Below are 26,837 nucleotides of genomic sequence, written 5' to 3'. Positions count from 1 at the left end.
ACCCTAACCCTAACCCCTAAACCCTAACCCTAACCCTAAACCCTAAACCCTAACCCTAACCCTAACCCTAACCCTAACCCTGATTTTGATTTTGATTTTGATTTTGATTTTCCCTAACCCTAACCCTAACCCTAACCCTAACCCTGCCACGGACGGAAGCAACACAAAGCCATCCTGGGACTACACGCCAAGAGAGCCTTCTTCTCGCATCCACCAGCCGAAAGGAGAAAGGAAGGGTGAGAGCCCTGGAAAGGGAAAATCTGCTTCTTATTACAGTGGTGTTTAGGCCTGTAACTGTTCAGATTAAAAATTTAGAATGTTGTCAAAGAATAGATACACGGCTTTGGCCAATACTCAAAATGAAGACACTGTTGAGGCTGTACAGGAGACCCTTCCCCTTCCCTCTCTTCCCTCCCCTGCACCTCCTGCTCTTCCAATGCGGTCCCAACTTAACAAACAAACAACAAAGGAATACTTCAAACTCATGCAAGCAATCCATCACATTCAAATAGTAAATCAGGCAGTGGAAACCAAAACCTTTCCTAAAGGCATGATGAGACAAGTAAACAAATTAACAGACTTCATAAAGCCATCCTCTCCTTCTGAGCAAACTAAAAGCAAAGTGAAGGAGAATACTTTAAAGTGGATGGAGAACAATATGGCAATATTACAAATGCACTATGACGGAGTGATTGCTTCAATCACTCAGGCATTAGGCCCCTTTGACCAGGAGGCCTTCAATATGGCTATAGTTTGGGCCAAGGCCCGCTACAAACATAAGTTTAATAGAATGATCATCGAAAGAGTGATGGAATTGCTTACACCCCAGACCACAACAAGAGACTTTAGGATGCCTGGTACTACTTCACCTACCTTGTGTACCCAGATGCATATGAGTCCAGTGGAGATGACTAATAGGGATGCTCCGTCTCTTGCTGTACCCACCTATGCCCAGGTAGTTGCGGGCCAACAGGGCCCCATTGATAGGCCTGCTACCCCCAGGCAGCCTCGCTCTATAGCTGCAATACATAATGGTGAAACAGGAACCCTGAAAAAAGAAATAATGGTACTTACCTCTGATGAGAATTCCTCTGTGTGCGTGCCGCCTGTAGCTCAGTCGAGCACCCTGCAACAGAAAAACAAAATTTTAGTACAAGCAGAAATTCATCACCATCTTACTGAGAATGTATCTATGGTACCTACCTGCACTGCTGGCCGGATGGGCCTTAAAGCTGACAATGGGGCCACCCTGGGAGATACAGAACAATCTCAGTTTGATACAGCTTCACATGTACCGGATATTACACTGTCCCACACAGGCTTAGACTCACCTGCCACTTCTGGGGCAAGCTGGGAGGTCCGAGTGGGGGACGGTGAGGAGGGGGACCTGGTTCAGAAACAGGATAATCAAATCACTTTGCCGGAAAATGCTTCTGCAGCTTCTGTTGTTTTGGGAAAACAGAGCAATGTCAGTATAAGTACAAATGACATGATTTTGGCTTTATCACCCACAGGCAGGTCTAGTTCAACCAGACAGACCGATGTCCAGTCTCCAGCACAGCACTTACCCCCGCGGGGGGAGCCTCTCTCCGAATCCGTGACTCTGGGGGTGGTACAGGACATGATGAAAGGGGCAAATAAAGGGCAAAATCCCATGAATCGACCCCAATCTGAGTCCTCCCCTCAAACCCTAAGAGACACGGTCTCGGAGAGAGAGCCTGTTTTCTACCCCAGGGGCCACCCACGGTCAGATCACAAACTCTATGACTGGCGCTTTACAGCAGAGAAGCCAATAATTTTCATTGGTGATTCAAATTTGAAAAGAATTCCTTCATTTAAAAATGAACAAATTCAAATTGATAGTTATCCAGGCGCCACATTCTACCACATTAATGGCGTGCTCAAAAACTGCCCAGTCTTCCAGTCCACGCAAAAAGTGATCCTTTCTTTGGGGATCAACAATAAAGATCAGGATCCTAGAAAAACAGCAATTAAACAGTTACAGCAATTACTTACAACAGCACAGAGAGTTTTTCCGAATGCAACATTGTTCGTGCCCGTGATTATGTTTTCTCCCAACTTAACAGAACTGCAGAAGTCTAACTTAACTATAATCAATAAATATATTGCCACGTACTGCACACCTTTGTTGGAGATACACAACGGTTCCTTCTTCACTACAGGTGATAACATTCACTGGACTCCAACCACGGCAAATAGGATATTTCAGCACTGGTGCCGGCAGTTAAACTTCTAGGGGGGGAGAAGCGGTCACGATCTCCCCAGCTCTTGGAACACAGTAATGTGCTTAACCTCTCACTTACCTTTCAGCTCTCCGAGGCACGGGTGGAAGTGTTGGAGAGGGGCCTAACCTTTATTCCTCTCCCCAACCAGGATATCCGGCGGGACCTCTGGAGGGACATCCATGCCTTTCATAGGAGAATAAAATTGTTAGATTATTTTGGTTCAGATACACAGACAGAACAGATACCATTTATCCTCCCTTCATATTGGGAACCGGAAACTGCACAAGTGAACCCTGTTATCAGACAGTTAATACGGAAGGACTTAATAACAGCAAAGTCACATACCTGTTCCATAGCCCGTACAGATAATCTCTCTACTGTACAGAGAGCAGCCATTAGGGAACTCTGTCAGAATAGAGAGATAATCATTAAACCTGCGGATAAGGGTTCTAAAATAGTCATTATGGATAAACAACAATATCTATTGGAAGCAAACCGACAACTCTCCAATACTAAACATTATATGTCGGTACCAGTATCTTTACAAACACAAACACAAAAAGAAATTCACACTATAATACAGGATTTGTATTACAAGAAATACATTAACCGTAAACAGCGTGATTTCTTGTTAGGCCCAAACACACCTAGAAACAGAATCTTCTATTTATTACCCAAGATCCATAAAGATCCGAAGGCATGGACGGTCCCTGGGGAGGTCCCGCCGGGGCGACCCATCGTATCGGACTGTGAGAGTGAATCATATAACATAGCGCAGTATATTGATCATTACTTGAATCCTTTAGCGCACGGACATCCGAGTTACATCAAGGACACGTACGATTTCCTACACAAGATTAAGAGCATAACGGTAACCCCTAACACATATCTGTTTACAATAGATGTGGATAGCCTATATACTAACATAGACACCGAGGCTGGGTTACAAGCGGTGGGTAATGTACTTGGTAGAAATCCGGATCCTGCGCGACCAGACGAACATTTGCTTCAGCTTCTGCATATCAGCCTTACAAAAAATGATTTCATTTTTAATGGCAAACATTATTTACAGATATCGGGAACGGCCATGGGTAAGAAATTCGCCCCAGCCTACGCAGACATCTATATGGCCGAATGGGAAGCGGAGGCGTTAGCTAAATGCACACTCTTACCCGTGGCCTACTACCGATATCTGGATGATATTTTTGGTATCTGGCCTTACAGTTTTAAAGAATTTGAGGAATTTTTTCAGATATTGAATACGCACCATCCTTCAATAAAGTTGAAATATGAACTGGATTCGAGGTCCGTGAATTTCTTAGACACCACGGTCTTCTTTACTGCGCAACAGTCGGCTAATAGCAAATTGGCCACGAAAGTTTATTTCAAAAGTACAGATACTCATGCTTTGCTACATAAACAGAGCTATCACCCTAAACATACATTTAAAGGCCTAGTTAAATCACAGATACTCAGATTCCACAGAATATGTACCTTCCAGGAAGATTTTGAAATCGCCACGACGACGCTGTTTAAAGCGCTGCGAGGCAGGGGGTACTCGAAGAGGCTATTAAGATATGCAAAAGCTGAAGTTTTAAAAGGCTTGGCCCAGGTGCAGAGGAAGGATGAAACGAACATCGTTCCCTTTATCACCACCTATTCGGAGTCCAATAAAACATTGATTTCAAAAATTAGGAATAACTTTAGGAATGTGCAGAATCAATTACCGGTATTTCAGCCATATAGAATAATTGCGGCCTTCAGGAGAAACAAGAATTTAAAGGACCTACTGGTACGGTCCAGTGTACCGTCGAACATAGATAACTCACAATTATGGGTCCGTAGATATTTTCAACACAGTTCTTATCTGGTGAATAAGTACAGTGGGGAGGGAGCACCAGTCTGGAAAAAGATATCAATTACAGACAGAAGTGTGATTTACGCAATTACCTGCAACACCTGTGGCAAGCTTTATATAGGAGAGACGCAGCATACCATAGCAACACGGCTAAAACAGCACTTGTATAACATCCAAAGATTTCATCTACAGACTGAACTTACCAGTCATTTTCAAATTCATCCGGTTTCTGGTTTAAAGGTGTCAGGCTTGGAAAGTAATCCCGGGTGGTCCAATGGGGAGAGGAGGATGAGGGAAAGAGTGTGGATAATGAAGTTAAGAACAATTGCACCCTTGGGGCTTAATGAAAGGAGGGGGTAGGGTGGGGAGGTGGGGCTCCTCCTGGTGGTGAAGGGGGATAGAGGGGGGATTAGCACTTTATATATGGGGGGGCCAGGGGAGAGGCAATAATGAATTGATTTACCTTTAATGGTCTTTTTGATGAATTGCTCACTAATCATGTGAATAAAGTTTTCTTTTTCCCTTTCGTTTGATCTTATATATGTGTATGTGAATTTGTGGATTTTATTATGCATGTCTTTTAAGCACTTATTTTTGACAACAGCACTTGCATGGCTGCCTCTCGTCCTGGAGCCCACATATAAATGAAATATTTATATTAGTATTGCTTCCTTTTCCCTTGATGCCACCCGGGGGAGGCGCGGCCTTCCCATCCTAGCCCTACTCTGAACCCAATCTAGGCCCTGACCCCAACCCCAGCCCACACCCTAACCCTAACTTAGATCTTGGCCACACCTGTGGCCCTAACCCCAACCCTGACCCCAACCTGATTTTGGGCCCTGACCCTAATCAAGGCCCTAACCCCAACCCTGACCCCAACCCTACCTGGGGCCCTGACAGCGGTGGCCCCAACCCTAATTCTAACCCCAACCCTACCTAGGGCCCTGACCCTAATCGTGACCCTAACCCCAACCCTGACCCCAACCCTAACTGGGGCCCTGACTATCATGGCCCTAACCCTAAGGCTAACCCTAATGGGGGCCCTAACCCTAATTGTGGCCCCAACCCTAGCTCTGACCCCAACCCTAATTGGGGCCCCAACTGGAGTGGCCCTACCCCTAATGTTGACCCCAACCCTAACTGGGGCCCTAACCCTAATTGGGGCCCTGATCCCAACCCTAACTGGGGCTCTGGCTGTTTTGGCCCTAACTCTACTGTGGACCCCAACCTCAATCTGGGCCCTGACCCTAACCGGGGCCCTAACCCCAACCCTGACCCCAACCTTGAATCGGGCCTGGACTGCAACCGTGGCCCAAACGCTAGCCCTAACTCCAGTTGGGACCCTAAGAACAGGTACAACCCTAGGGGAAGATACAATAGGCCAGAGCACTGAAGAGCTTTGTGCTCCTTTTTTTTAAAAGAAAACACATAACAAAACAACCTAACCCTAACCCTAACCCTAACCCTAACCCTAACCCTAACCCTAACCCTAACCCTAACCCTAACCCTAACCCTAACCCTAACCCTAAACCCTAACCCTAACCCTAACCCTAACCCTAACCCTGATTTTGATTTTGATTTTGGCTATTTTGACCCTAACCCTAACCCTAACCCTAACCCTAAACCCTAACCCTAAACCTAACCCTAACCCTAATTTTGATTTTGATTTTGACCCTAACCCTAACCCTAACCCTAACCCTAAACCCTAACCCTAACCCTAACCCTAAACCCTAACCCTAACCCTAATTTTGATTTTGGATTTTGGATTTTGATTTTGATTTTGGTTTTGACCCTAACCCTAACCCTAACCCTAACCCTAACCCCTAAACCCTAACCCTAACCCTAAACCCTAAACCCTAACCCTAACCCTAACCCTAACCCTAACCCTGATTTTGATTTTGATTTTGATTTTGATTTTCCCTAACCCTAACCCTAACCCTAACCCTAACCCTGCCACGGACGGAAGCAACACAAAGCCATCCTGGGACTACACGCCAAGAGAGCCTTCTTCTCGCATCCACCAGCCGAAAGGAGAAAGGAAGGGTGAGAGCCCTGGAAAGGGAAAATCTGCTTCTTATTACAGTGGTGTTTAGGCCTGTAACTGTTCAGATTAAAAATTTAGAATGTTGTCAAAGAATAGATACACGGCTTTGGCCAATACTCAAAATGAAGACACTGTTGAGGCTGTACAGGAGACCCTTCCCCTTCCCTCTCTTCCCTCCCCTGCACCTCCTGCTCTTCCAATGCGGTCCCAACTTAACAAACAAACAACAAAGGAATACTTCAAACTCATGCAAGCAATCCATCACATTCAAATAGTAAATCAGGCAGTGGAAACCAAAACCTTTCCTAAAGGCATGATGAGACAAGTAAACAAATTAACAGACTTCATAAAGCCATCCTCTCCTTCTGAGCAAACTAAAAGCAAAGTGAAGGAGAATACTTTAAAGTGGATGGAGAACAATATGGCAATATTACAAATGCACTATGACGGAGTGATTGCTTCAATCACTCAGGCATTAGGCCCCTTTGACCAGGAGGCCTTCAATATGGCTATAGTTTGGGCCAAGGCCCGCTACAAACATAAGTTTAATAGAATGATCATCGAAAGAGTGATGGAATTGCTTACACCCCAGACCACAACAAGAGACTTTAGGATGCCTGGTACTACTTCACCTACCTTGTGTACCCAGATGCATATGAGTCCAGTGGAGATGACTAATAGGGATGCTCCGTCTCTTGCTGTACCCACCTATGCCCAGGTAGTTGCGGGCCAACAGGGCCCCATTGATAGGCCTGCTACCCCCAGGCAGCCTCGCTCTATAGCTGCAATACATAATGGTGAAACAGGAACCCTGAAAAAAGAAATAATGGTACTTACCTCTGATGAGAATTCCTCTGTGTGCGTGCCGCCTGTAGCTCAGTCGAGCACCCTGCAACAGAAAAACAAAATTTTAGTACAAGCAGAAATTCATCACCATCTTACTGAGAATGTATCTATGGTACCTACCTGCACTGCTGGCCGGATGGGCCTTAAAGCTGACAATGGGGCCACCCTGGGAGATACAGAACAATCTCAGTTTGATACAGCTTCACATGTACCGGATATTACACTGTCCCACACAGGCTTAGACTCACCTGCCACTTCTGGGGCAAGCTGGGAGGTCCGAGTGGGGGACGGTGAGGAGGGGGACCTGGTTCAGAAACAGGATAATCAAATCACTTTGCCGGAAAATGCTTCTGCAGCTTCTGTTGTTTTGGGAAAACAGAGCAATGTCAGTATAAGTACAAATGACATGATTTTGGCTTTATCACCCACAGGCAGGTCTAGTTCAACCAGACAGACCGATGTCCAGTCTCCAGCACAGCACTTACCCCCGCGGGGGGAGCCTCTCTCCGAATCCGTGACTCTGGGGGTGGTACAGGACATGATGAAAGGGGCAAATAAAGGGCAAAATCCCATGAATCGACCCCAATCTGAGTCCTCCCCTCAAACCCTAAGAGACACGGTCTCGGAGAGAGAGCCTGTTTTCTACCCCAGGGGCCACCCACGGTCAGATCACAAACTCTATGACTGGCGCTTTACAGCAGAGAAGCCAATAATTTTCATTGGTGATTCAAATTTGAAAAGAATTCCTTCATTTAAAAATGAACAAATTCAAATTGATAGTTATCCAGGCGCCACATTCTACCACATTAATGGCGTGCTCAAAAACTGCCCAGTCTTCCAGTCCACGCAAAAAGTGATCCTTTCTTTGGGGATCAACAATAAAGATCAGGATCCTAGAAAAACAGCAATTAAACAGTTACAGCAATTACTTACAACAGCACAGAGAGTTTTTCCGAATGCAACATTGTTCGTGCCCGTGATTATGTTTTCTCCCAACTTAACAGAACTGCAGAAGTCTAACTTAACTATAATCAATAAATATATTGCCACGTACTGCACACCTTTGTTGGAGATACACAACGGTTCCTTCTTCACTACAGGTGATAACATTCACTGGACTCCAACCACGGCAAATAGGATATTTCAGCACTGGTGCCGGCAGTTAAACTTCTAGGGGGGGAGAAGCGGTCACGATCTCCCCAGCTCTTGGAACACAGTAATGTGCTTAACCTCTCACTTACCTTTCAGCTCTCCGAGGCACGGGTGGAAGTGTTGGAGAGGGGCCTAACCTTTATTCCTCTCCCCAACCAGGATATCCGGCGGGACCTCTGGAGGGACATCCATGCCTTTCATAGGAGAATAAAATTGTTAGATTATTTTGGTTCAGATACACAGACAGAACAGATACCATTTATCCTCCCTTCATATTGGGAACCGGAAACTGCACAAGTGAACCCTGTTATCAGACAGTTAATACGGAAGGACTTAATAACAGCAAAGTCACATACCTGTTCCATAGCCCGTACAGATAATCTCTCTACTGTACAGAGAGCAGCCATTAGGGAACTCTGTCAGAATAGAGAGATAATCATTAAACCTGCGGATAAGGGTTCTAAAATAGTCATTATGGATAAACAACAATATCTATTGGAAGCAAACCGACAACTCTCCAATACTAAACATTATATGTCGGTACCAGTATCTTTACAAACACAAACACAAAAAGAAATTCACACTATAATACAGGATTTGTATTACAAGAAATACATTAACCGTAAACAGCGTGATTTCTTGTTAGGCCCAAACACACCTAGAAACAGAATCTTCTATTTATTACCCAAGATCCATAAAGATCCGAAGGCATGGACGGTCCCTGGGGAGGTCCCGCCGGGGCGACCCATCGTATCGGACTGTGAGAGTGAATCATATAACATAGCGCAGTATATTGATCATTACTTGAATCCTTTAGCGCACGGACATCCGAGTTACATCAAGGACACGTACGATTTCCTACACAAGATTAAGAGCATAACGGTAACCCCTAACACATATCTGTTTACAATAGATGTGGATAGCCTATATACTAACATAGACACCGAGGCTGGGTTACAAGCGGTGAGTAATGTACTTGGTAGAAATCCGGATCCTGCGCGACCAGACGAACATTTGCTTCAGCTTCTGCATATCAGCCTTACAAAAAATGATTTCATTTTTAATGGCAAACATTATTTACAGATATCGGGAACGGCCATGGGTAAGAAATTCGCCCCAGCCTACGCAGACATCTATATGGCCAAATGGGAAGCGGAGGCGTTAGCTAAATGCACACTCTTACCCGTGGCCTACTACCGATATCTGGATGATATTTTTGGTATCTGGCCTTACAGTTTTAAAGAATTTGAGGAATTTTTTCAGATATTGAATACGCACCATCCTTCAATAAAGTTGAAATATGTACTGGATTCGAGGTCCGTGAATTTCTTAGACACCACGGTCTTCTTTACTGCGCAACAGTCGGCTAATAGCAAATTGGCCACGAAAGTTTATTTCAAAAGTACAGATACTCATGCTTTGCTACATAAACAGAGCTATCACCCTAAACATACATTTAAAGTCCTAGTTAAATCACAGATACTCAGATTCCACAGAATATGTACCTTCCAGGAAGATTTTGAAATCGCCACGACGACGCTGTTTAAAGCGCTGCGAGGCAGGGGGTACTCGAAGAGGCTATTAAGATATGCAAAGGCTGAAGTTTTAAAAGGCTTGGCCCAGGTGCAGAGGAAGGATGAAACGAACATCGTTCCCTTTATCACCACCTATTCGGAGTCCAATAAAACATTGATTTCAAAAATTAGGAATAACTTTAGGAATGTGCAGAATCAATTACCGGTATTTCAGCCATATAGAATAATTGCGGCCTTCAGGAGAAACAAGAATTTAAAGGACCTACTGGTACGGTCCAGTGTACCGTCGAACATAGATAACTCACAATTATGGATCCGTAGATATTTTCAACACAGTTCTTATCTGGTAAATAAGTACAGTGGGGAGGGAGCACCAGTCTGGAAAAAGATATCAATTACAGACAGAAGTGTGATTTACGCAATTACCTGCAACACCTGTGGCAAGCTTTATATAGGAGAGACGCAGCATACCATAGCAACACGGCTAAAACAGCACTTGTATAACATCCAAAGATTTCATCTACAGACTGAACTTACCAGTCATTTTCAAATTCATCCGGTTTCTGGTTTAAAGGTGTCAGGCTTGGAAAGTAATCCCGGGTGGTCCAATGGGGAGAGGAGGATGAGGGAAAGAGTGTGGATAATGAAGTTGAGAACAATTGCACCCTTGGGGCTTAATGAAAGGAGGGGGTAGGGTGGGGAGGTGGGGCTCCTCCTGGTGGTGAAGGGGGATAGAGGGGGGATTAGCACTTTATATATGGGGGGGCCAGAGGAGAGGCAATAATGAATTGATTTACCTTTAATGGTCTTTTTGATGAATTGCTCACTAATCATGTGAATAAAGTTTTCTTTTTCCCTTTCTTTTGATCTTATATATGTGTATGTGAATTTGTGGATTTTATTATGCATGTCTTTTAAGCACTTATTTTTGACAACAGCACTTGCATGGCTGCCTCTCGTCCTGGAGCCCACATATAGATGAAATATTTATATTAGTATTGCTTCCTTTTCCCTTGATGCCACCCGGGGGAGGCGCGGCCTTTCCATCCTAGCCCTACTCTGAACCCAATCTAGGCCCTGACTCCAACCCCAGCCCACACCCTAACCCTAACTTAGATCTTGGCCACACCTGTGGCCCTAACCCCAACTCTGACCCCAACCTGATTTTGGGCCCTGACCCTAATCAAGGCCCTAACCCCAACCCTGACCCCAACCCTACCTGGGGCCCTGACAGTGGTGGCCCCAACCCTAATTCTAACCCCAACCCTACCTAGGGCCCTGACCCTAATCGTGACCCTAACCCCAACCCTGACTCCAACCCAAACGGGGGCCCTGACTATCATGGCCCTAACCCTAAGGCTAACCCTAATGGGGGCCCTAACCCTAATTGTGGCCCCAACCCTAGCTCTGACCCCAACCCTAATTGGGGCCCCAACTGGAGTGGCCCTACCCCTAATGTTGACCCCAACCCTAACTGGGGCCCTAACCCTAATTGGGGCCCTGATCCCAACCCTAACTGGGGCTCTGGCTGTTTTGGCCCTAACTCTACTGTGGACCCCAACCCCAATCTGGGCCCTGACCCTAACCGGGGCCCTAACCCCAACCCTGACCCCAACCTTGAATCGGGCCTGGACTGCAACCGTGGCCCAAACGCTAGCCCTAACTCCAGTTGGGACCCTAAGAACAGGTACAACCCTAGGGGAAGATACAATAGGCCAGAGCACTGAAGAGCTTTGTGCTCTTTATTTTAAAGAAAACACATAACAAAACAACCTAACCCTAACCCTAACCCTAACCCTAATTTTGGATTTTGGTTTTGACCCTAACCCTAACCCTAACCCTAACCCTAACCCTAACCCCAACCTTAACCCCAACCTTAACCCCAACCCCAACCTTAACCCTAACCCTAACCCCAACCCCAACCCTAACCCTAACCCCAATCTTAACCCTAACCCCTTGGGACCCTGAGTTGGACCATGACCCTTCCCTGCTCCAAACGGGACCTATGGGGCTCCTTAGGGCACCCCCCAGGGGACCCAAATCTCCCCCTATCCTAACCTTGAGACAATATTTTAGCTGTGACTCTTTCCCCAACTCAGACTATCATTACACCTCTCATTTATACATTTTATGACGGATTGGTGTTGGGAGCAGTACACTGGGAAATACATGAACGAGGGGATAAAAAAGATCGGGTGGGCCAGTGCAAATTCCGGCCTATACAACCTGGACTATCCACCATTAGAGGGGAGTCTGGGAAGGTACAAATGGCTGGAATTTTAGAATATTTTCCTACAACCTAACCCTAACCCTAACCCTAACCCTAACCCTAATACGAACATAGATACGGAGGCTGGATTACAGGCGGTGAGCAACATACTTTTGGGAAACCCAGATCCTTCGCGGCCGGATGAACAACTGCTTCAGCTTTTGCACATCAGCTTGACAAAGAACGATTTCATCTTCAATGGGGAACATTATTTACAGATATCGGGAACGGCCATGGGAAAGAAGTTCGCACCAGCCTACGCAGATATTTATATGGCCGAATGGGAGGCAGGTGCGCTGGCTAAGTGCCCACTCTTGCCCAGGGCCTATTACCGATACCTGGATGATATCTTTGGTGTTTGGCCTTACAGCGTACGGGAATTTGAAGAATTTTTTCAGATATTGAATACACACCATCCGTCAATAAAACTTAAATATGAATTACATTCGAAGTCCGTGAATTTTCTGGACACTACAGTTTTTTTTGGTTTGACACAACCAGCTAACTCTCGCTTAGCCACAAAGGTATATTTCAAAACTACTGACACTCATGCCCTGCTACACAAACAGAGCTACCATCCAAAACACACATTTAAAGGCATAGTTAAATCTCAAATACTTAGATTTCACAGAATATGTACCTTTAGCGAGGATTTTGAAATCGCGACTGCAACATTATTTAAAGCGCTACGACGCAGGGGATATTCTAAGAGGCTGCTAAGGTGTGCTAAAGCTGAAGCAGTATCAGGTCGAGTACTAGGACCGCGTGAGGAGGATACAAACATCATTCCTTTTATTACTACCTTCTCGGAGTCCAATAAAGCGTTGATTGGGAAAATTAGGAACAACTTCGCCAATGTGCAAAGCCATTTACCATCACTCCGGACGCACAGGATAATTGCGGCCTACAGACGGAATAAAAATCTGAAGGATCTTTTAATACGCTCAGGGTTACCAGCGAGGACGGAAGACTCACAAGTACAACTCCACAGGCTTTTTCAATTTAGGTCATTTTTGGTAAATAAATATAGTGGCGGCACCGGTGTGGAAAAAGGTATCGATAACGGACAAGAACGTGGTCTATGTAATCGCCTGCAGCACCTGTGGCAAACTTTATATAGGGGAGACACAACATACAATACTGGTGCGATTAAAACAACATCTTTATAATATTCGCAAATTTCAATTACAAACAGAGTTGATTTACCATTTCCAAGTTCATCCAGTTTCAGACTTGAGGGTATCGGGCCTGGACACCAATCCGGGGTGGTCTAATGGGGAGAGAAAAACAATAGAGAGAAGGTGGATAGCAAAATTGAAAACAGTTGCACCTTGGGGACTTAATGAAAGGGGTGGATAGAGTGGGAGGGTGGTCTCCCCATGGTGGGGTGAGGTGAGGGAGGGAAGAAGCACTTTTTGGAAATGGGGGGGCCAGGATGGGGGCAATAATGAATTGGTTTTGTGGTGAAGATTAATAAAGAGTGTCGCCTTTGACCATCTTTATATTCACGTATGTGTCTTTATGGAGATATGTATAAATATATATGCATATATATATATATATATATATATATATATATATATATATATATATATGTGTGTGTGTGTGTGTGTGTGTGGGAATGTGTGCATAAATGACCACATAATATATAAAATAATGCATGTTTTTAAGCACTTATTTATAACAACAGCATTTCTAGGAAGCCTCGTATCCTGGAGCCCCCATATATGAATTATTTAATATTAGAATTCCTCCCCTCCTTGCTCCCTCCTCCGGCGAGTAACTGGCCCCTCGCCCTGGCCTGAACTTTATTTGCACGTGAGGCCGTGACCCACACCCTGTCTCTAACCCTTACTCTAACCTGGGCCCTAACCCCAACCGTGACATCGATGGGGGCCCGAACCCCGATGGTTATCTAGGCCCTACCTGATTATGACCTCTGACCCTAATCTGGGCTCTAACCCCAACCAGGACAGGACTCTAGCCCCGACCCTAGCCATGCCCTGACCCCAACCCTGACCCTAACCCCAACCCTAATTGGGGCCCTGACCCTAACCCTAACTGCAGCCTGGGGGCCCCAATTCCAACCCTAACCCTAACCCCAACCCTAATTGGGGCCCTGACCCTAACCCTAACTTCGGCCTGGGGCCCTGACCCCAACCTCAACCCTAACCCTAACCCCAACCCTAATGGGGACCCTGACCTTAACCCTGACCTTGGTTTTGGGCACCCAACCCCAACCCTGATTTTAACCCCAACCCTAATTCTAGCCTGGGCCCAAACCCTAACCCTAATTGGGGCTGGGAGCCCAACCCGTGCTGGGACAATAACCCTAGCCCTAAGGCTAAGGGCAATTCCTTTTTTTGGGGGGGAAAATGCAATAGGCCAGAGCACTAAAGAGCTTTGTGCTCTCTTTTAAAATTATAATTAATCAAAATCCTAACCTAGCCAGTGCCATTGCCTTCTCCTTCCTCTTTTGAAGCTGATCCCATATTAACCCTTTCCCTGTCTTTTCTTCCTGCTCTTTCTCTTTCCTTCTCCCTCCTGAGGAAAACCCCTCATTAGAGCCTGGGGATCCTATGCCCCTTAGAATAGCTAGGTCAACCCACTTTTTAGGCTGACTTCAGCACCTTTTTAGCTAAGCAGGGCTAGTCCTGGATAGCTGAAGGATGGGAGACCATTTTATTTAAGAGAGTTTGTATTGGAGGAGAGTGGAAGTTTTACCTCTTAGAATTCAAAGGGACCAATAGGGACCCTAACCCTGATCCTTTAGGCAAAAGCCCCTCCCCAGAATAATCAGAGAACTACTATAGGGGTGTGACTCCTATCTCCTGGACCCGGTGTCAACCTATAGGAAAGGGTGATGTTAAGAACTGTGTTTATGGCCAATCCCCCTGGGTGTATCTATATAGTACACCTAGCTTTACAGCCTCCATTTTCCTCTGATGAAGCTGAGAAGCGAAACGTTAGGAAGGATTGTGTTCTTAAACCTTGAAAAGCAAATAATTTGGACAAAGCTTTGTATATTTTTAAGAGTTTTTATTAAAGAATTTTTTAAAAAAAACAAATAAATTACAATTTTTAATCTGATTAGTCACTTGAGGTTCCCCCACCGCCTGCAAAGAGAAGAAAGATTACAAACAAACAAACAACTGGATAAGGCCTGAAGGCCGAGGCCTACCGGATTCTCCAGGCGACAGTGGATTCCATTCCAGGAGCAAAGAACTTGCAAGGGAGCATTGCTCACCATTGCTAACCATCTTTTGTGGTTTTTTCCTAAACTTTATGCCACGGACGGAAGCAACTTAAAGCCACTGCTGGACCACGCGCCAAGGCAATCTTCTCTCCACATCCATCCTCCAGCTGAACGGAGAAAGGGCGGGTGAGATCCCCTATACGGGAAATTTGTTCTCTCTCCACTGGGGTGTTGGGTTCCTGTAACTAATTAGATTAAAAGCTGACTATGTTTTTACAGAATAGATACACGGCTTTGGCCAAAACTCAAGGTGGAAACACTAGTGAGGCTGTATATACTACTGTCCCTCTCCCCCCCTCTCCCTCTGTGGTTTCTGCTCCCTTAGCACGGGCCCAGGTTAACAAACAACGGACCAAAGAATACTTTAAGTTGATGCAAGCAATTCATCATGTACAAATAGTGAACCAGGCAATAGAATCTAAATCGTTCCCTAAAGGAATGATGAGACAGGTTAACAAACTAACTGAGTTTATAAAGCCGTCTTCTCCCTCCGAGCAGACAAAATGTAAAGTGAAGGAGAACACCCTAAATTGGATGGAGAATAACATGAGAATACTACAGGTACATTATGATGGCGTAATAGCTGCAATTACTCAGTCTTTGGGACCTTTTGATGAAGCGGGCTTCAATATGGCTATAGGGTGGGCCAAGGCCCGCTACAAACACAAATTTAATAAGAGAATTGCTGAACAAGTGATGAAATTGCTTGCACCTCAGGTCAAGGGAACACATTCTGAGGATGATTCCTCCTCATTTACCCCAGTGGAACAAATTCAGGTTGGGCCTTGTCAGATGACTGAAACTGTGCCCCCACCTTTGAATGCTCCCACTTATGCCCAGGTAGTTGCAGGCCTACATGGTACCATGGCCGGGCCTACCTCCCCGGAACAGTCTGTGATAACGCATACAGTACAGAGGAATGACAGGAGAGACCCTGTGGAAGGAACACAAATACTTACCGTAACTGATGGTTCAACTGTGTGCGGGCCACCTGGAGACCAGCTGAGAACCCTGAAAGAGAAAAAGAACATGTTAGTGCAAGCAGAAATACATCATCATTTGGGTAACAGCAATTTGACAGCACCTACCTGTAATTTGGATCCTTTTATAAATGGAGCAGAGCCCCATGAAGCCTTGAGTATTCCATCCCCCAGCTCTGGCCCCATTCAGCTGAACGTATGAGTACACTCACCTGTTGCTCCAGATGGGAACAGAGTTTTTGGGCTTGGAGAGTGTGAAAATTGTGTTTCTGATAGTCTACTGAAATCTGAATGCTGAGTGTTGTTCAAAGCTGAGAACAGAGTTTTTGGGCTCTGAGTGACTCCAAAAACCTTTCCAGGCATTCTCCTTTAAATTGAATCCTGAGCGATGTTGAAAACGTGGGAATCGTGTTTTTGCGCTCTGAAAGTGTTGAAAACCGTGTTTCTGGCAATATAGTTGAAACTGCACGTTGAATGATGTTAAAACCCGGGAATAGCGTTTTTGCGCTCTGAAAGTGTCGAAAACAGCGTTTCTGGCAATATCGTTGAAACTGCACGCTGAATGATGTTAAAACCCGGGAATCGCGTTTTTGCGTAGTGAAAGTGTCGAAAACAGCGTTTCTGATGCACTTCTGGAAAATGAATGCTGTGTGTTGTTCAAAGCTGGGAACAGAGTTTTTGGGCTTGGAGAGTGTGAAAATTGTGTTTCTGATAGTCTACTGAAATCTGAATGCTGAGTGTTGTTCAAAGCTGAGAACAGAGTTTTTGGGCTCTGAGTGACTCCAAAAACCTTTCCAGGCATTCTCCTTTAAATTGAATGCTGAGCGATGTTGAAAACGTGGGAATCGTGTTTTTGCGCTCTGAAAGTGTTGAAAACCGTGTTTCTGGCAATATAGTTGAAACTGCACGCTGAATGATGTTAAAACCCAGGAATCGCGTTTTTGCGCTCTGAAAGTGTCGAAAACAGCTTTTCTGATGCACTTCTGGAAAATGAGTGCTGTGTGTTGTTCAAAGCTGGGAACAGAGTTTTTGGGCTTGGAGAGTGTGAAAATTGTGTTTCTGACAGTCTACTGAAATCTGAATGCTGAGTATTGTTCAAAGCTGAGAACAGAGTTTTTGGGCTCTGAGTGACTCCAAAAACCTTTCCAGGCATTCTCCTTTAAATTGAATGCTGAGCGATGTTGAAAACGTGGGAATCGTGTTTTTGCGCTCTGAAAGTGTTGAAAACCGTGTTTCTGGCAATATAGTTGAAACTGCACGTTGAATGATGTTAAAACCCAGGAATCGCGTTTTTGCGCTCTGAAAGTGTCGAAAACAGGGTTTTTCGCAATATCATTGAAACTGCACGCTGAATGATGTTAAAACCCGGGAATCGCGTTTTTGCGTTGTGAAAGTGTAGAAAACGGCGTTTCTGATGCACTTCTGGAAAATGAATGCTGTGTGTTGTTCAAAGCTGGGAGAGTGTGAAAATTGTGTTTCTGACAGTCTACTGAAATCTGAATGCTGAGTATTGTTCAAAGCTGAGAACAGAGTTTTTGGGCTCTGAGTGACTCCAAAAACCTTTTCAGGCATTCTCCTTTAAATTGAATGCTGAGCGATGTTGAAAACGTGGGAATCGTGTTTTTGCGCTCTGACAGTGTTGAAAACCGTGTTTCTGGCAATATAGTTGAAACTGCACGTTGAATGATGTTAAAACCCGGGAATCGCGTTTTTGCGCTCTGAAGGTGTCGAAAACTGTGTTTCTGGCAATTGCGTTGAAACTTCACGCTGAATGATGTTAAAACCCGGGAATCGCGTTTTTGCGCTCTGAAAGTGTCGAAAACAGCGTTTCTGATGCACTTCTCGAAAATGAATGCTGTGTGTTGTTCAAAGCTGGGAACAGAGTTTTTGGGCTTGGAGAGTGTGAAAATTGTGTTTCTGACAGTCTACTGAAATCTGAATGCTGAGTATTGTTCAAAGCTGAGAACAGAGTTTTTGGGCTCTGAGTGACTCCAAAAACCTTTCCAGGCATTCTCCTTTAAATTGAATCCTGAGCGATGTTGAAAACGTGGGAATCGTGTTTTTGCGCTCTGAAAGTGTTGAAAACCGTGTTTCTGGCAATATAGTTGAAACTGCACGTTGAATGATGTTAAAACCCGGGAATCGCGTTTTTGCGTTGTGAAAGTGTCGAAAACAGCGTTTCTGATGCACTTCTGGAAAATGAGTGCTGTGTGTTGTTCAAAGCTGGGAACAGAGATTTTGGGCTTGGAGAGTGTGAAAATTGTGTTTCTGACAGTCTACTGAAATCTGAATGCTGAGTGTTGTTCAAAGCTGAGAACAGAGTTTTTGGGCTCTGAGTGACTCCAAAAACCTTTTCAGGCATTCTCCTTTAAATTGAATGCTGAGCGATGTTGAAAACGTGGGAATCGTGTTTTTGCGCTCTGAAAGTGTTGAAAACCGTGTTTCTGGCAATATAGTTGAAACTGCACGTTGAATGATGTTAAAACCCAGGAATCGCGTTTTTGCGCTCTGAAAGTGTCGAAAACAGCTTTTCTGATGCACTTCTGGAAAATGAGTGCTGTGTGTTGTTCAAAGCTGGGAACAGAGTTTTTGGGCTTGGAGAGTGTGAAAATTGTGTTTCTGACAGTCTACTGAAATCTGAATGCTGAGTGTTGTTCAAAGCTGAGAACAGAGTTTTTGGGCTCTGAGTGACTCCAAAAACCTTTCCAGGCATTCTCCTTTACATTGAATGCTGAGCGATGTTGAAAACGTGGGAATCGTGTTTTTGCGCTCTGAAAGTGTTGAAAACCGTGTTTCTGGCAATATAGTTGAAACTACATGTTGAATGATGTTAAAACCCAGGAATCGCGTTTTTGCGTTCTGAAAGTGTCGAAAACAGGGTTTCTCGCAATATCATTGAAACTGCGCGCTGAATGATGTTAAAACTCGGGAATCGCGTTTTTGCGTTGTGAAAGTGTCGAAAACGGCGTTTCTGATGCACTTCTTTAAAATGAATGCTGTGTGTTGTTCAAAGCTGGGAACAGAGTTTTTGGGCTTGGAGAGTGTGAAAATTGTGTTTCTGGCAGTCTACTGAAATCTGAATGCTGAGTGTTGTTCAAAGCTGAGAACAGAGTTTTTGGGCTCTGAGTGACTCCAAAAACCTTTTCAGGCATTCTCCTTTAAATTGAATGCTGAGCGATGTTGAAAACGTGGGAATCGTGTTTTTGCGCTCTGAAAGTGTTGAAAACCGTGTTTCTGGCAATATAGTTGAAACTGCACGCTGAATGATGTTAAAACCCAGGAATCGCGTTTTTGCGCTCTGAAAGTGTCGAAAACAGCTTTTCTGATGCACTTCTGGAAAATGAGTGCTGTGTGTTGTTCAAAGCTGGGAACAGAGTTTTTGGGCTTGGAGAGGGTGAAAATTGTGTTTCTGACAGTCTACTGAAATCTGAATGCTGAGTATTGTTCAAAGCTGAGAACAGAGTTTTTGGGCTCTGAGTGACTCCAAAAACCTTTCCAGGCATTCTCCTTTAAATTGAATGCTGAGCGATGTTGAAAACGTGGGAATCGTGTTTTTGCGCTCTGAAAGTGTTGAAAACCGTGTTTCTGGCAATATAGTTGAAACTGCACGTTGAATGATGTTAAAACCCAGGAATCGCGTTTTTGCGCTCTGAAAGTGTCAAACAGCTTTTCTGATGCACTTCTGAAAAATGAGTGCTGTGTGTTGTTCAAAGCTGGGAACAGAGTTTTTGGGCTTGGAGAGGGTGAAAATTGTGTTTCTGACAGTCTACTGAAATCTGAATGCTGAGTGTTGTTCAAAGCTGAGAACAGAGTTTTTGGGCTCTGAGTGACTCCAAAAACCTTTTCAGGCATTCTCCTTTAAATTGAATGCTGAGCGATGTTGAAAACGTGGGAATCGTGTTTTTGCGCTCTGAAAGTGTTGAAAACCGTGTTTCTGGCAATATAGTTGAAACTGCACGCTGAATGATGTTAAAACCCAGGAATCGCGTTTTTGCGCTCTGAAAGTGTCGAAAACAGCTTTTCTGATGCACTTCTGGAAAATGAGTGCTGTGTGTTGTTCAAAGCTGGGAACAGAGTTTTTGGGCTTGGAGAGGGTGAAAATTGTGTTTCTGACAGTCTACTGAAATCTGAATGCTGAGTATTGTTCAAAGCTGAGAACAGAGTTTTTGGGCTCTGAGTGACTCCAAAAACCTTTCCAGGCATTCTCCTTTAAATTGAATGCTGAGCGATGTTGAAAACGTGGGAATCGTGTTTTTGCGCTCTGAAAGTGTTGAAAACCGTGTTTCTGGCAATATAGTTGAAACTGCACGTTGAATGATGTTAAAACCCAGGAATCGCGTTTTTGCGCTCTCAAAGTGTCAAACAGCTTTTCTGATGCACTTCTGAAAAATGAGTGCTGTGTGTTGTTCAAAGCTGGGAACAGAGTTTTTGGGCTTGGAGAGGGTGAAAATTGTGTTTCTGACAGTCTACTGAAATCTGAATGCTGAGTGCTGTTCAAAGCTGAGAACAGAGTTTTTGGGCTCTGAGTGACTCCAAAAACCTTTCCAGGCATTCTCCTTTAAATTGAATGCTGAGCGATGTTGAAAACGTGGGAATCGTGTTTTTGCGCTCTGAAAGTGTTGAAAACCGTGTTTCTGGCAATATAGTTGAAATTGCACGTTGAATGATGTTAAAACCCAGGAATCGCGTTTTTGCGCTCTGAAAGTGTCGAAAACAGGGTTTCTCGCAATATCATTGAAACTGCACGCTGAATGATGTTAAAACCCGGGAATCGCGTTTTTGCGTTGTGAAAGTGTCGAAAACGGCGTTTCTGATGCACTTCTTTAAAATGAATGCTGTGTGTTGTTCAAAGCTGGGAACAGAGTTTTTGGGCTTGGAGAGTGTGAAAATTGTGTTTCTGGCAGTCTACTGAAATCTGAATGCTGAGTGTTGTTCAAAGCTGAGAACAGAGTTTTTGGGCTCTGAGTGACTCCAAAAACCTTTTCAGGCATTCTCCTTTAAATTGAATGCTGAGCGATGTTGAAAACGTGGGAATCGTGTTTTTGCGCTCTGAAAGTGTTGAAAACCGTGTTTCTGGCAATATAGTTGAAACTGCACGCTGAATGATGTTAAAACCCAGGAATCGCGTTTTTGCGCTCTGAAAGTGTCGAAAACAGCTTTTCTGATGCACTTCTGGAAAATGAGTGCTGTGTGTTGTTCAAAGCTGGGAACAGAGTTTTTGGGCTTGGAGAGGGTGAAAATTGTGTTTCTGACAGTCTACTGAAATCTAAATACTGAGTGCTGTTCAAAGCTGAGAACAGAGTTTTTGGGCTCTGAGTGACTCCAAAAACCTTTCCAGGCATTCTCCTTTAAATTGAATGCTGAGCGATGTTGAAAACGTGGGAATCGTGTTTTTGCGCTCTGAAAGTGTTGAAAACCGTGTTTCTGGCAATATAGTTGAAACTGCACGTTGAATGATGTTAAAACCCAGGAATCGCTTTTTTGCGCTCTGAAAGTGTCGAAAACAGGGTTTCTCGCAATATCATTGAAACTGCACGCTGAATGATGTTAAAACCCGGGAATCGCGTTTTTGCGTTGTGAAAGTGTCGAAAACAGCTTTTCTGATGCACTTCTGGAAAATGAGTGCTGTGTGTTGTTCAAAGCTGGGAACAGAGTTTTTGGGCTTGGAGAGTGTGAAAATTGTGTTTTTGACAGTCTACTGAAATCTGAATGCTGAGTGTTGTTCAAAGCTGAGAACAGAGTTTTTGGGCTCTGAGTGACTCCAAAAACCTTTTCAGGCATTCTCCTTTAAATTGAATGCTGAGCGATGTTGAAAACGTGGGAATCGTGTTTTTGCGCTCTGACAGTGTTGAAAACCGTGTTTCTGGCAATATAGTTGAAACTGCACGCTGAATGATGTTAAAACCCAGGAATCGCGTTTTTGCGCTCTGAAAGTGTCGAAAACAGCTTTTCTGATGCACTTCTGGAAAATGAGTGCTGTGTGTTGTTCAAAGCTGGGAACAGAGTTTTTGGGCTTGGAGAGTGTGAAAATTGTGTTTCTGACAGTCTACTGAAATCTGAATGCTGAGTATTGTTCAAAGCTGAGAACAGAGTTTTTGGGCTCTGAGTGACTCCAAAAACCTTTCCAGGCATTCTCCTTTAAATTGAATGCTGAGCGATGTTGAAAACGTGGGAATCGTGTTTTTGCGCTCTGAAAGTGTTGAAAACCGTGTTTCTGGCAATATAGTTGAAACTGCACGTTGAATGATGTTAAAACCCAGGAATCGCGTTTTTGCGCTCTGAAAGTGTCGAAAACAGGGTTTTTCGCAATATCATTGAAACTGCACGCTGAATGATGTTAAAACCCGGGAATCGCGTTTTTGCGTTGTGAAAGTGTAGAAAACGGCGTTTCTGATGCACTTCTGGAAAATGAATGCTGTGTGTTGTTCAAAGCTGGGAACAGAGTTTTTGGGCTTGGAGAGTGTGAAAATTGTGTTTCTGACAGTCTACTGAAATCTGAATGCTGAGTATTGTTCAAAGCTGAGAACAGAGTTTTTGGGCTCTGAGTGACTCCAAAAACCTTTTCAGGCATTCTCCTTTAAATTGAATGCTGAGCGATGTTGAAAACGTGGGAATCGTGTTTTTGCGCTCTGACAGTGTTGAAAACCGTGTTTCTGGCAATATAGTTGAAACTGCACGTTGAATGATGTTAAAACCCGGGAATCGCGTTTTTGCGCTCTGAAAGTGTCGAAAACTGTTTCTGGCAATTGCGTTGAAACTTCACGCTGAATGATGTTAAAACCCGGGAATCGCGTTTTTGCGCTCTGAAAGTGTCGAAAACAGCGTTTCTGATGCACTTCTGGAAAATGAGTGCTGTGTGTTGTTCAAAGCTGGGAACAGAGTTTTTGGGCTTGGAGAGTGTGAAAATTGTGTTTCTGACAGTCTACTGAAATCTGAATGCTGAGTGTTGTTCAAAGCTGAGAACAGAGTTTTTGGGCTCTGAGTGACTCCAAAAACCTTTTCAGGCATTCTCCTTTAAATTGAATGCTGAGCGATGTTGAAAACGTGGGAATCGTGTTTTTGCGCTCTGAAAGTGTTGAAAACCGTGTTTCTGGCAATATAGTTGAAACTGCACGTTGAATGATGTTAAAACCCAGGAATCGCGTTTTTGCGCTCTGAAAGTGTCGAAAACAGGGTTTTTCGCAATATCATTGAAACTGCACGCTGAATGATGTTAAAACCCGGGAATCGCGTTTTTGCGTTGTGAAAGTCTCGAAAACGGCGTTTCTGATGCACTTCTTTGAAATGAATGCTGTGTGTAGTTCAAAGCTGGGAACAGAGTTTTTGGGCTTTGAGAGTGTGAAAATTGTGTTTCTGGCAGTCTACTGAAATCTGAATGCTGAGTGTTGTTCAAAGCTGAGAACAGAGTTTTTGGGCTCTGAGTGACTCCAAAAACCTTTTCAGGCATTCTCCTTTAAATTGAATGCTGAGCGATGTTGAAAACGTGGGAATCGTGTTTTTGCGCTCTGACAGTGTTGAAAACCGTGTTTCTGGCAATATAGTTGAAACTGCACGCTGAATGATGTTAAAACCCAGGAATCGCGTTTTTGCGTTGTGAAAGTGTCGAAAACGGCGTTTCTGATGCACTTCTTTAAAATGAATGCTGTGTGTTGTTCAAAGCTGGGAACAGAGTTTTTGGGCTTGGAGAGTGTGAAAATTGTGTTTCTGGCAGTCTACTGAAATCTGAATGCTGAGTGTTGTTCAAAGCTGAGAACAGAGTTTTTGGGCTCTGAGTGACTCCAAAAACCTTTTCAGGCATTCTCCTTTAAATTGAATGCTGAGCGATGTTGAAAACGTGGGAATCGTGTTTTTGCGCTCTGAAAGTGTTGAAAACCGTGTTTCTGGCAATATAGTTGAAACTGCACGTTGAATGATGTTAAAACCCAGGAATCGCGTTTTTGCGCTCTGAAAGTGTCGAAAACAGGGTTTCTCGCAATATCATTGAAACTGCACGCTGAATGATGTTAAAACCCGGGAATCGCGTTTTTGCGTTGTGAAAGTGTCGAAAACGGCGTTTCTGATGCACTTCTTTAAAATGAATGCTGTGTGTTGTTCAAAGCTGGGAACAGAGTTTTTGGGCTTGGAGAGTGTGAAAATTGTGTTTCTGGCAGTCTACTGAAATCTGAATGCTGAGTGTTGTTCAAAGCTGAGAACAGAGTTTTTGGGCTCTGAGTGACTCCAAAAACCTTTTCAGGCATTCTCCTTTAAATTGAATGCTGAGCGATGTTGAAAACGTGGGAATCGTGTTTTTGCGCTCTGAAAGTGTTGAAAACCGTGTTTCTGGCAATATAGTTGAAACTGCACGCTGAATGATGTTAAAACCCAGGAATCGCGTTTTTGCGCTCTGAAAGTGTCGAAAACAGCTTTTCTGATGCACTTCTGGAAAATGAGTGCTGTGTGTTGTTCAAAGCTGGGAACAGAGTTTTTGGGCTTGGAGAGTGTGAAAATTGTGTTTCTGACAGTCTACTGAAATCTGAATGCTGAGTATTGTTCAAAGCTGAGAACAGAGTTTTTGGGCTCTGAGTGACTCCAAAAACCTTTCCAGGCATTCTCCTTTAAATTGAATGCTGAGCGATGTTGAAAACGTGGGAATCGTGTTTTTGCGCTCTGAAAGTGTTGAAAACCGTGTTTCTGGCAATATAGTTGAAACTGCACGTTGAATGATGTTAAAACCCAGGAATCGCGTTTTTGCGCTCTGAAAGTGTCGAAAACAGGGTTTTTCGCAATATCATTGAAACTGCACGCTGAATGATGTTAAAACCCGGGAATCGCGTTTTTGCGCTCTGAAAGTGTCAAACAGCTTTTCTGATGCACTTCTGGAAAATGAGTGCTGTGTGTTGTTCAAAGCTGGGAACAGAGATTTTGGGCTTGGAGAGTGTGAAAATTGTGTTTCTGACAGTCTACTGAAATCTGAATGCTGAGTGTTGTTCAAAGCTGAGAACAGAGTTTTTGGGCTCTGAGTGACTCCAAAAACCTTTCCAGGCATTCTCCTTTAAATTGAATGCTGAGCGATGTTGAAAACGTGGGAATCGTGTTTTTGCGCTCTGACAGTGTTGAAAACCGTGTTTCTGGCAATATAGTTGAAACTGCACGCTGAATGATGTTAAAACCCAGGAATCGCGTTTTTGTGCTCTGAAAGTGTCGAAAACAGCTTTTCTCATGCACTTCTGGAAAATGAGTGCTGTGTGTTGTTCAAAGCTGGGAACAGAGTTTTTGGGCTTGGAGAGGGTGAAAATTGTGTTTCTGACAGTCTACTGAAATCTGAATGCTGAGTGTTGTTCAAAGCTGAGAACAGAGTTTTTGGGCTCTGAGTGACTCCAAAAACCTTTTCAGGCATTCTCCTTTAAATTGAATGCTGAGCGATGTTGAAAACGTGGGAATCGTGTTTTTGCGCTCTGAAAGTGTTGAAAACCGTGTTTCTGGCAATATAGTTGAAACTGCACGTTGAATGATGTTAAAACCCAGGAATCGCGTTTTTGCGCTCTGAAAGTGTCGAAAACAGGGTTTCTCGCAATATCATTGAAACTGCACGCTGAATGATGTTAAAACCCGGGAATCGCGTTTTTTGCGTTGTGAAAGTGTCGAAAACAGCTTTTCTGATGCACTTCTGGAAAATGAGTGCTGTGTGTTGTTCAAAGCTGGGAACAGAGTTTTTGGGCTTGGAGAGGGTGAAAATTGTGTTTCTGACAGTCTACTGAAATCTAAATACTGAGTGCTGTTCAAAGCTGGGAACAGAGTTTTTGGGCTTGGAGAGTGTGAAAATTGTGTTTCTGACAGTCTACTGAAATCTGAATGCTGAGTGTTGTTCAAAGCTGAGAACAGAGTTTTTGGGCTCTGAGTGACTCCAAAAACCTTTTCAGGCATTCTCCTTTAAATTGAATGCTGAGCGATGTTGAAAACGTGGGAATCGTGTTTTTTGCGCTCTGACAGTGTTGAAACCGTGTTTCTGGCAATATAGTTGAAACTGCACGCTGAATGATGTTAAAACCCAGGAATCGCGTTTTTGCGCTCTGAAAGTGTCGAAAACAGGGTTTCTCGCAATATCATTGAAACTGCACGCTGAATGATGTTAAAACCCGGGAATCGCGTTTTTGCGCTCTGAAAGTGTCGAAAACAGCTTTTCTGATGCACTTCTGGAAAATGAGTGCTGTGTGTTGTTCAAAGCTGGGAACAGAGTTTTTGGGCTTGGAGAGGGTGAAAATTGTGTTTCTGACAGTCTACTGAAATCTGAATGCTGAGTATTGTTCAAAGCTGAGAACAGAGTTTTTGGGCTCTGAGTGACTCCAAAAACCTTTCCAGGCATTCTCCTTTAAATTGAATGCTGAGCGATGTTGAAAACGTGGGAATCGTGTTTTTGCGCTCTGAAAGTGTTGAAAACCGTGTTTCTGGCAATATAGTTGAAACTGCACGTTGAATGATGTTAAAACCCAGGAATCGCGTTTTTGCGCTCTCAAAGTGTCAAACAGCTTTTCTGATGCACTTCTGAAAAATGAGTGCTGTGTGTTGTTCAAAGCTGGGAACAGAGTTTTTGGGCTTGGAGAGGGTGAAAATTGTGTTTCTGACAGTCTACTGAAATCTGAATGCTGAGTGCTGTTCAAAGCTGAGAACAGAG

General features: G+C 44.1%; 1 long non-coding RNA gene across 2 annotated transcripts; it reads right to left on the bottom strand.

Annotated features, from left to right (window-relative positions):
• Nucleotides 1–8,276: 8,276 nt before the first annotated feature.
• On the bottom strand, nucleotides 8,277–10,310 carry LOC118772283. 2 transcript variants are annotated; one of them, XR_005004673.1, is made up of 4 exons: nucleotides 10,219–10,310; nucleotides 8,832–8,904; nucleotides 8,503–8,562; nucleotides 8,277–8,340 (listed from the first exon to the last, which is right to left on the bottom strand). It is a non-coding gene; the product is annotated as an uncharacterized LOC118772283 (long non-coding RNA). The 2 variants fall into 2 exon arrangements; XR_005004672.1 differs by lacking the exon at nucleotides 10,219–10,310 and having other exon boundaries at nucleotides 8,832–9,082.
• Nucleotides 10,311–26,837: the final 16,527 nt, after the last annotated feature.

The sequence above is a fragment of the Megalops cyprinoides genome, unplaced genomic scaffold (assembly GCF_013368585.1).
Source record: "Megalops cyprinoides isolate fMegCyp1 unplaced genomic scaffold, fMegCyp1.pri scaffold_176_arrow_ctg1, whole genome shotgun sequence".
NCBI lineage: Eukaryota > Metazoa > Chordata > Actinopteri > Elopiformes > Megalopidae > Megalops > Megalops cyprinoides.
The sequence above is the reverse complement of the archived record's forward strand: the minus strand, read 5'-3'. Positions and strand labels throughout refer to the sequence as shown.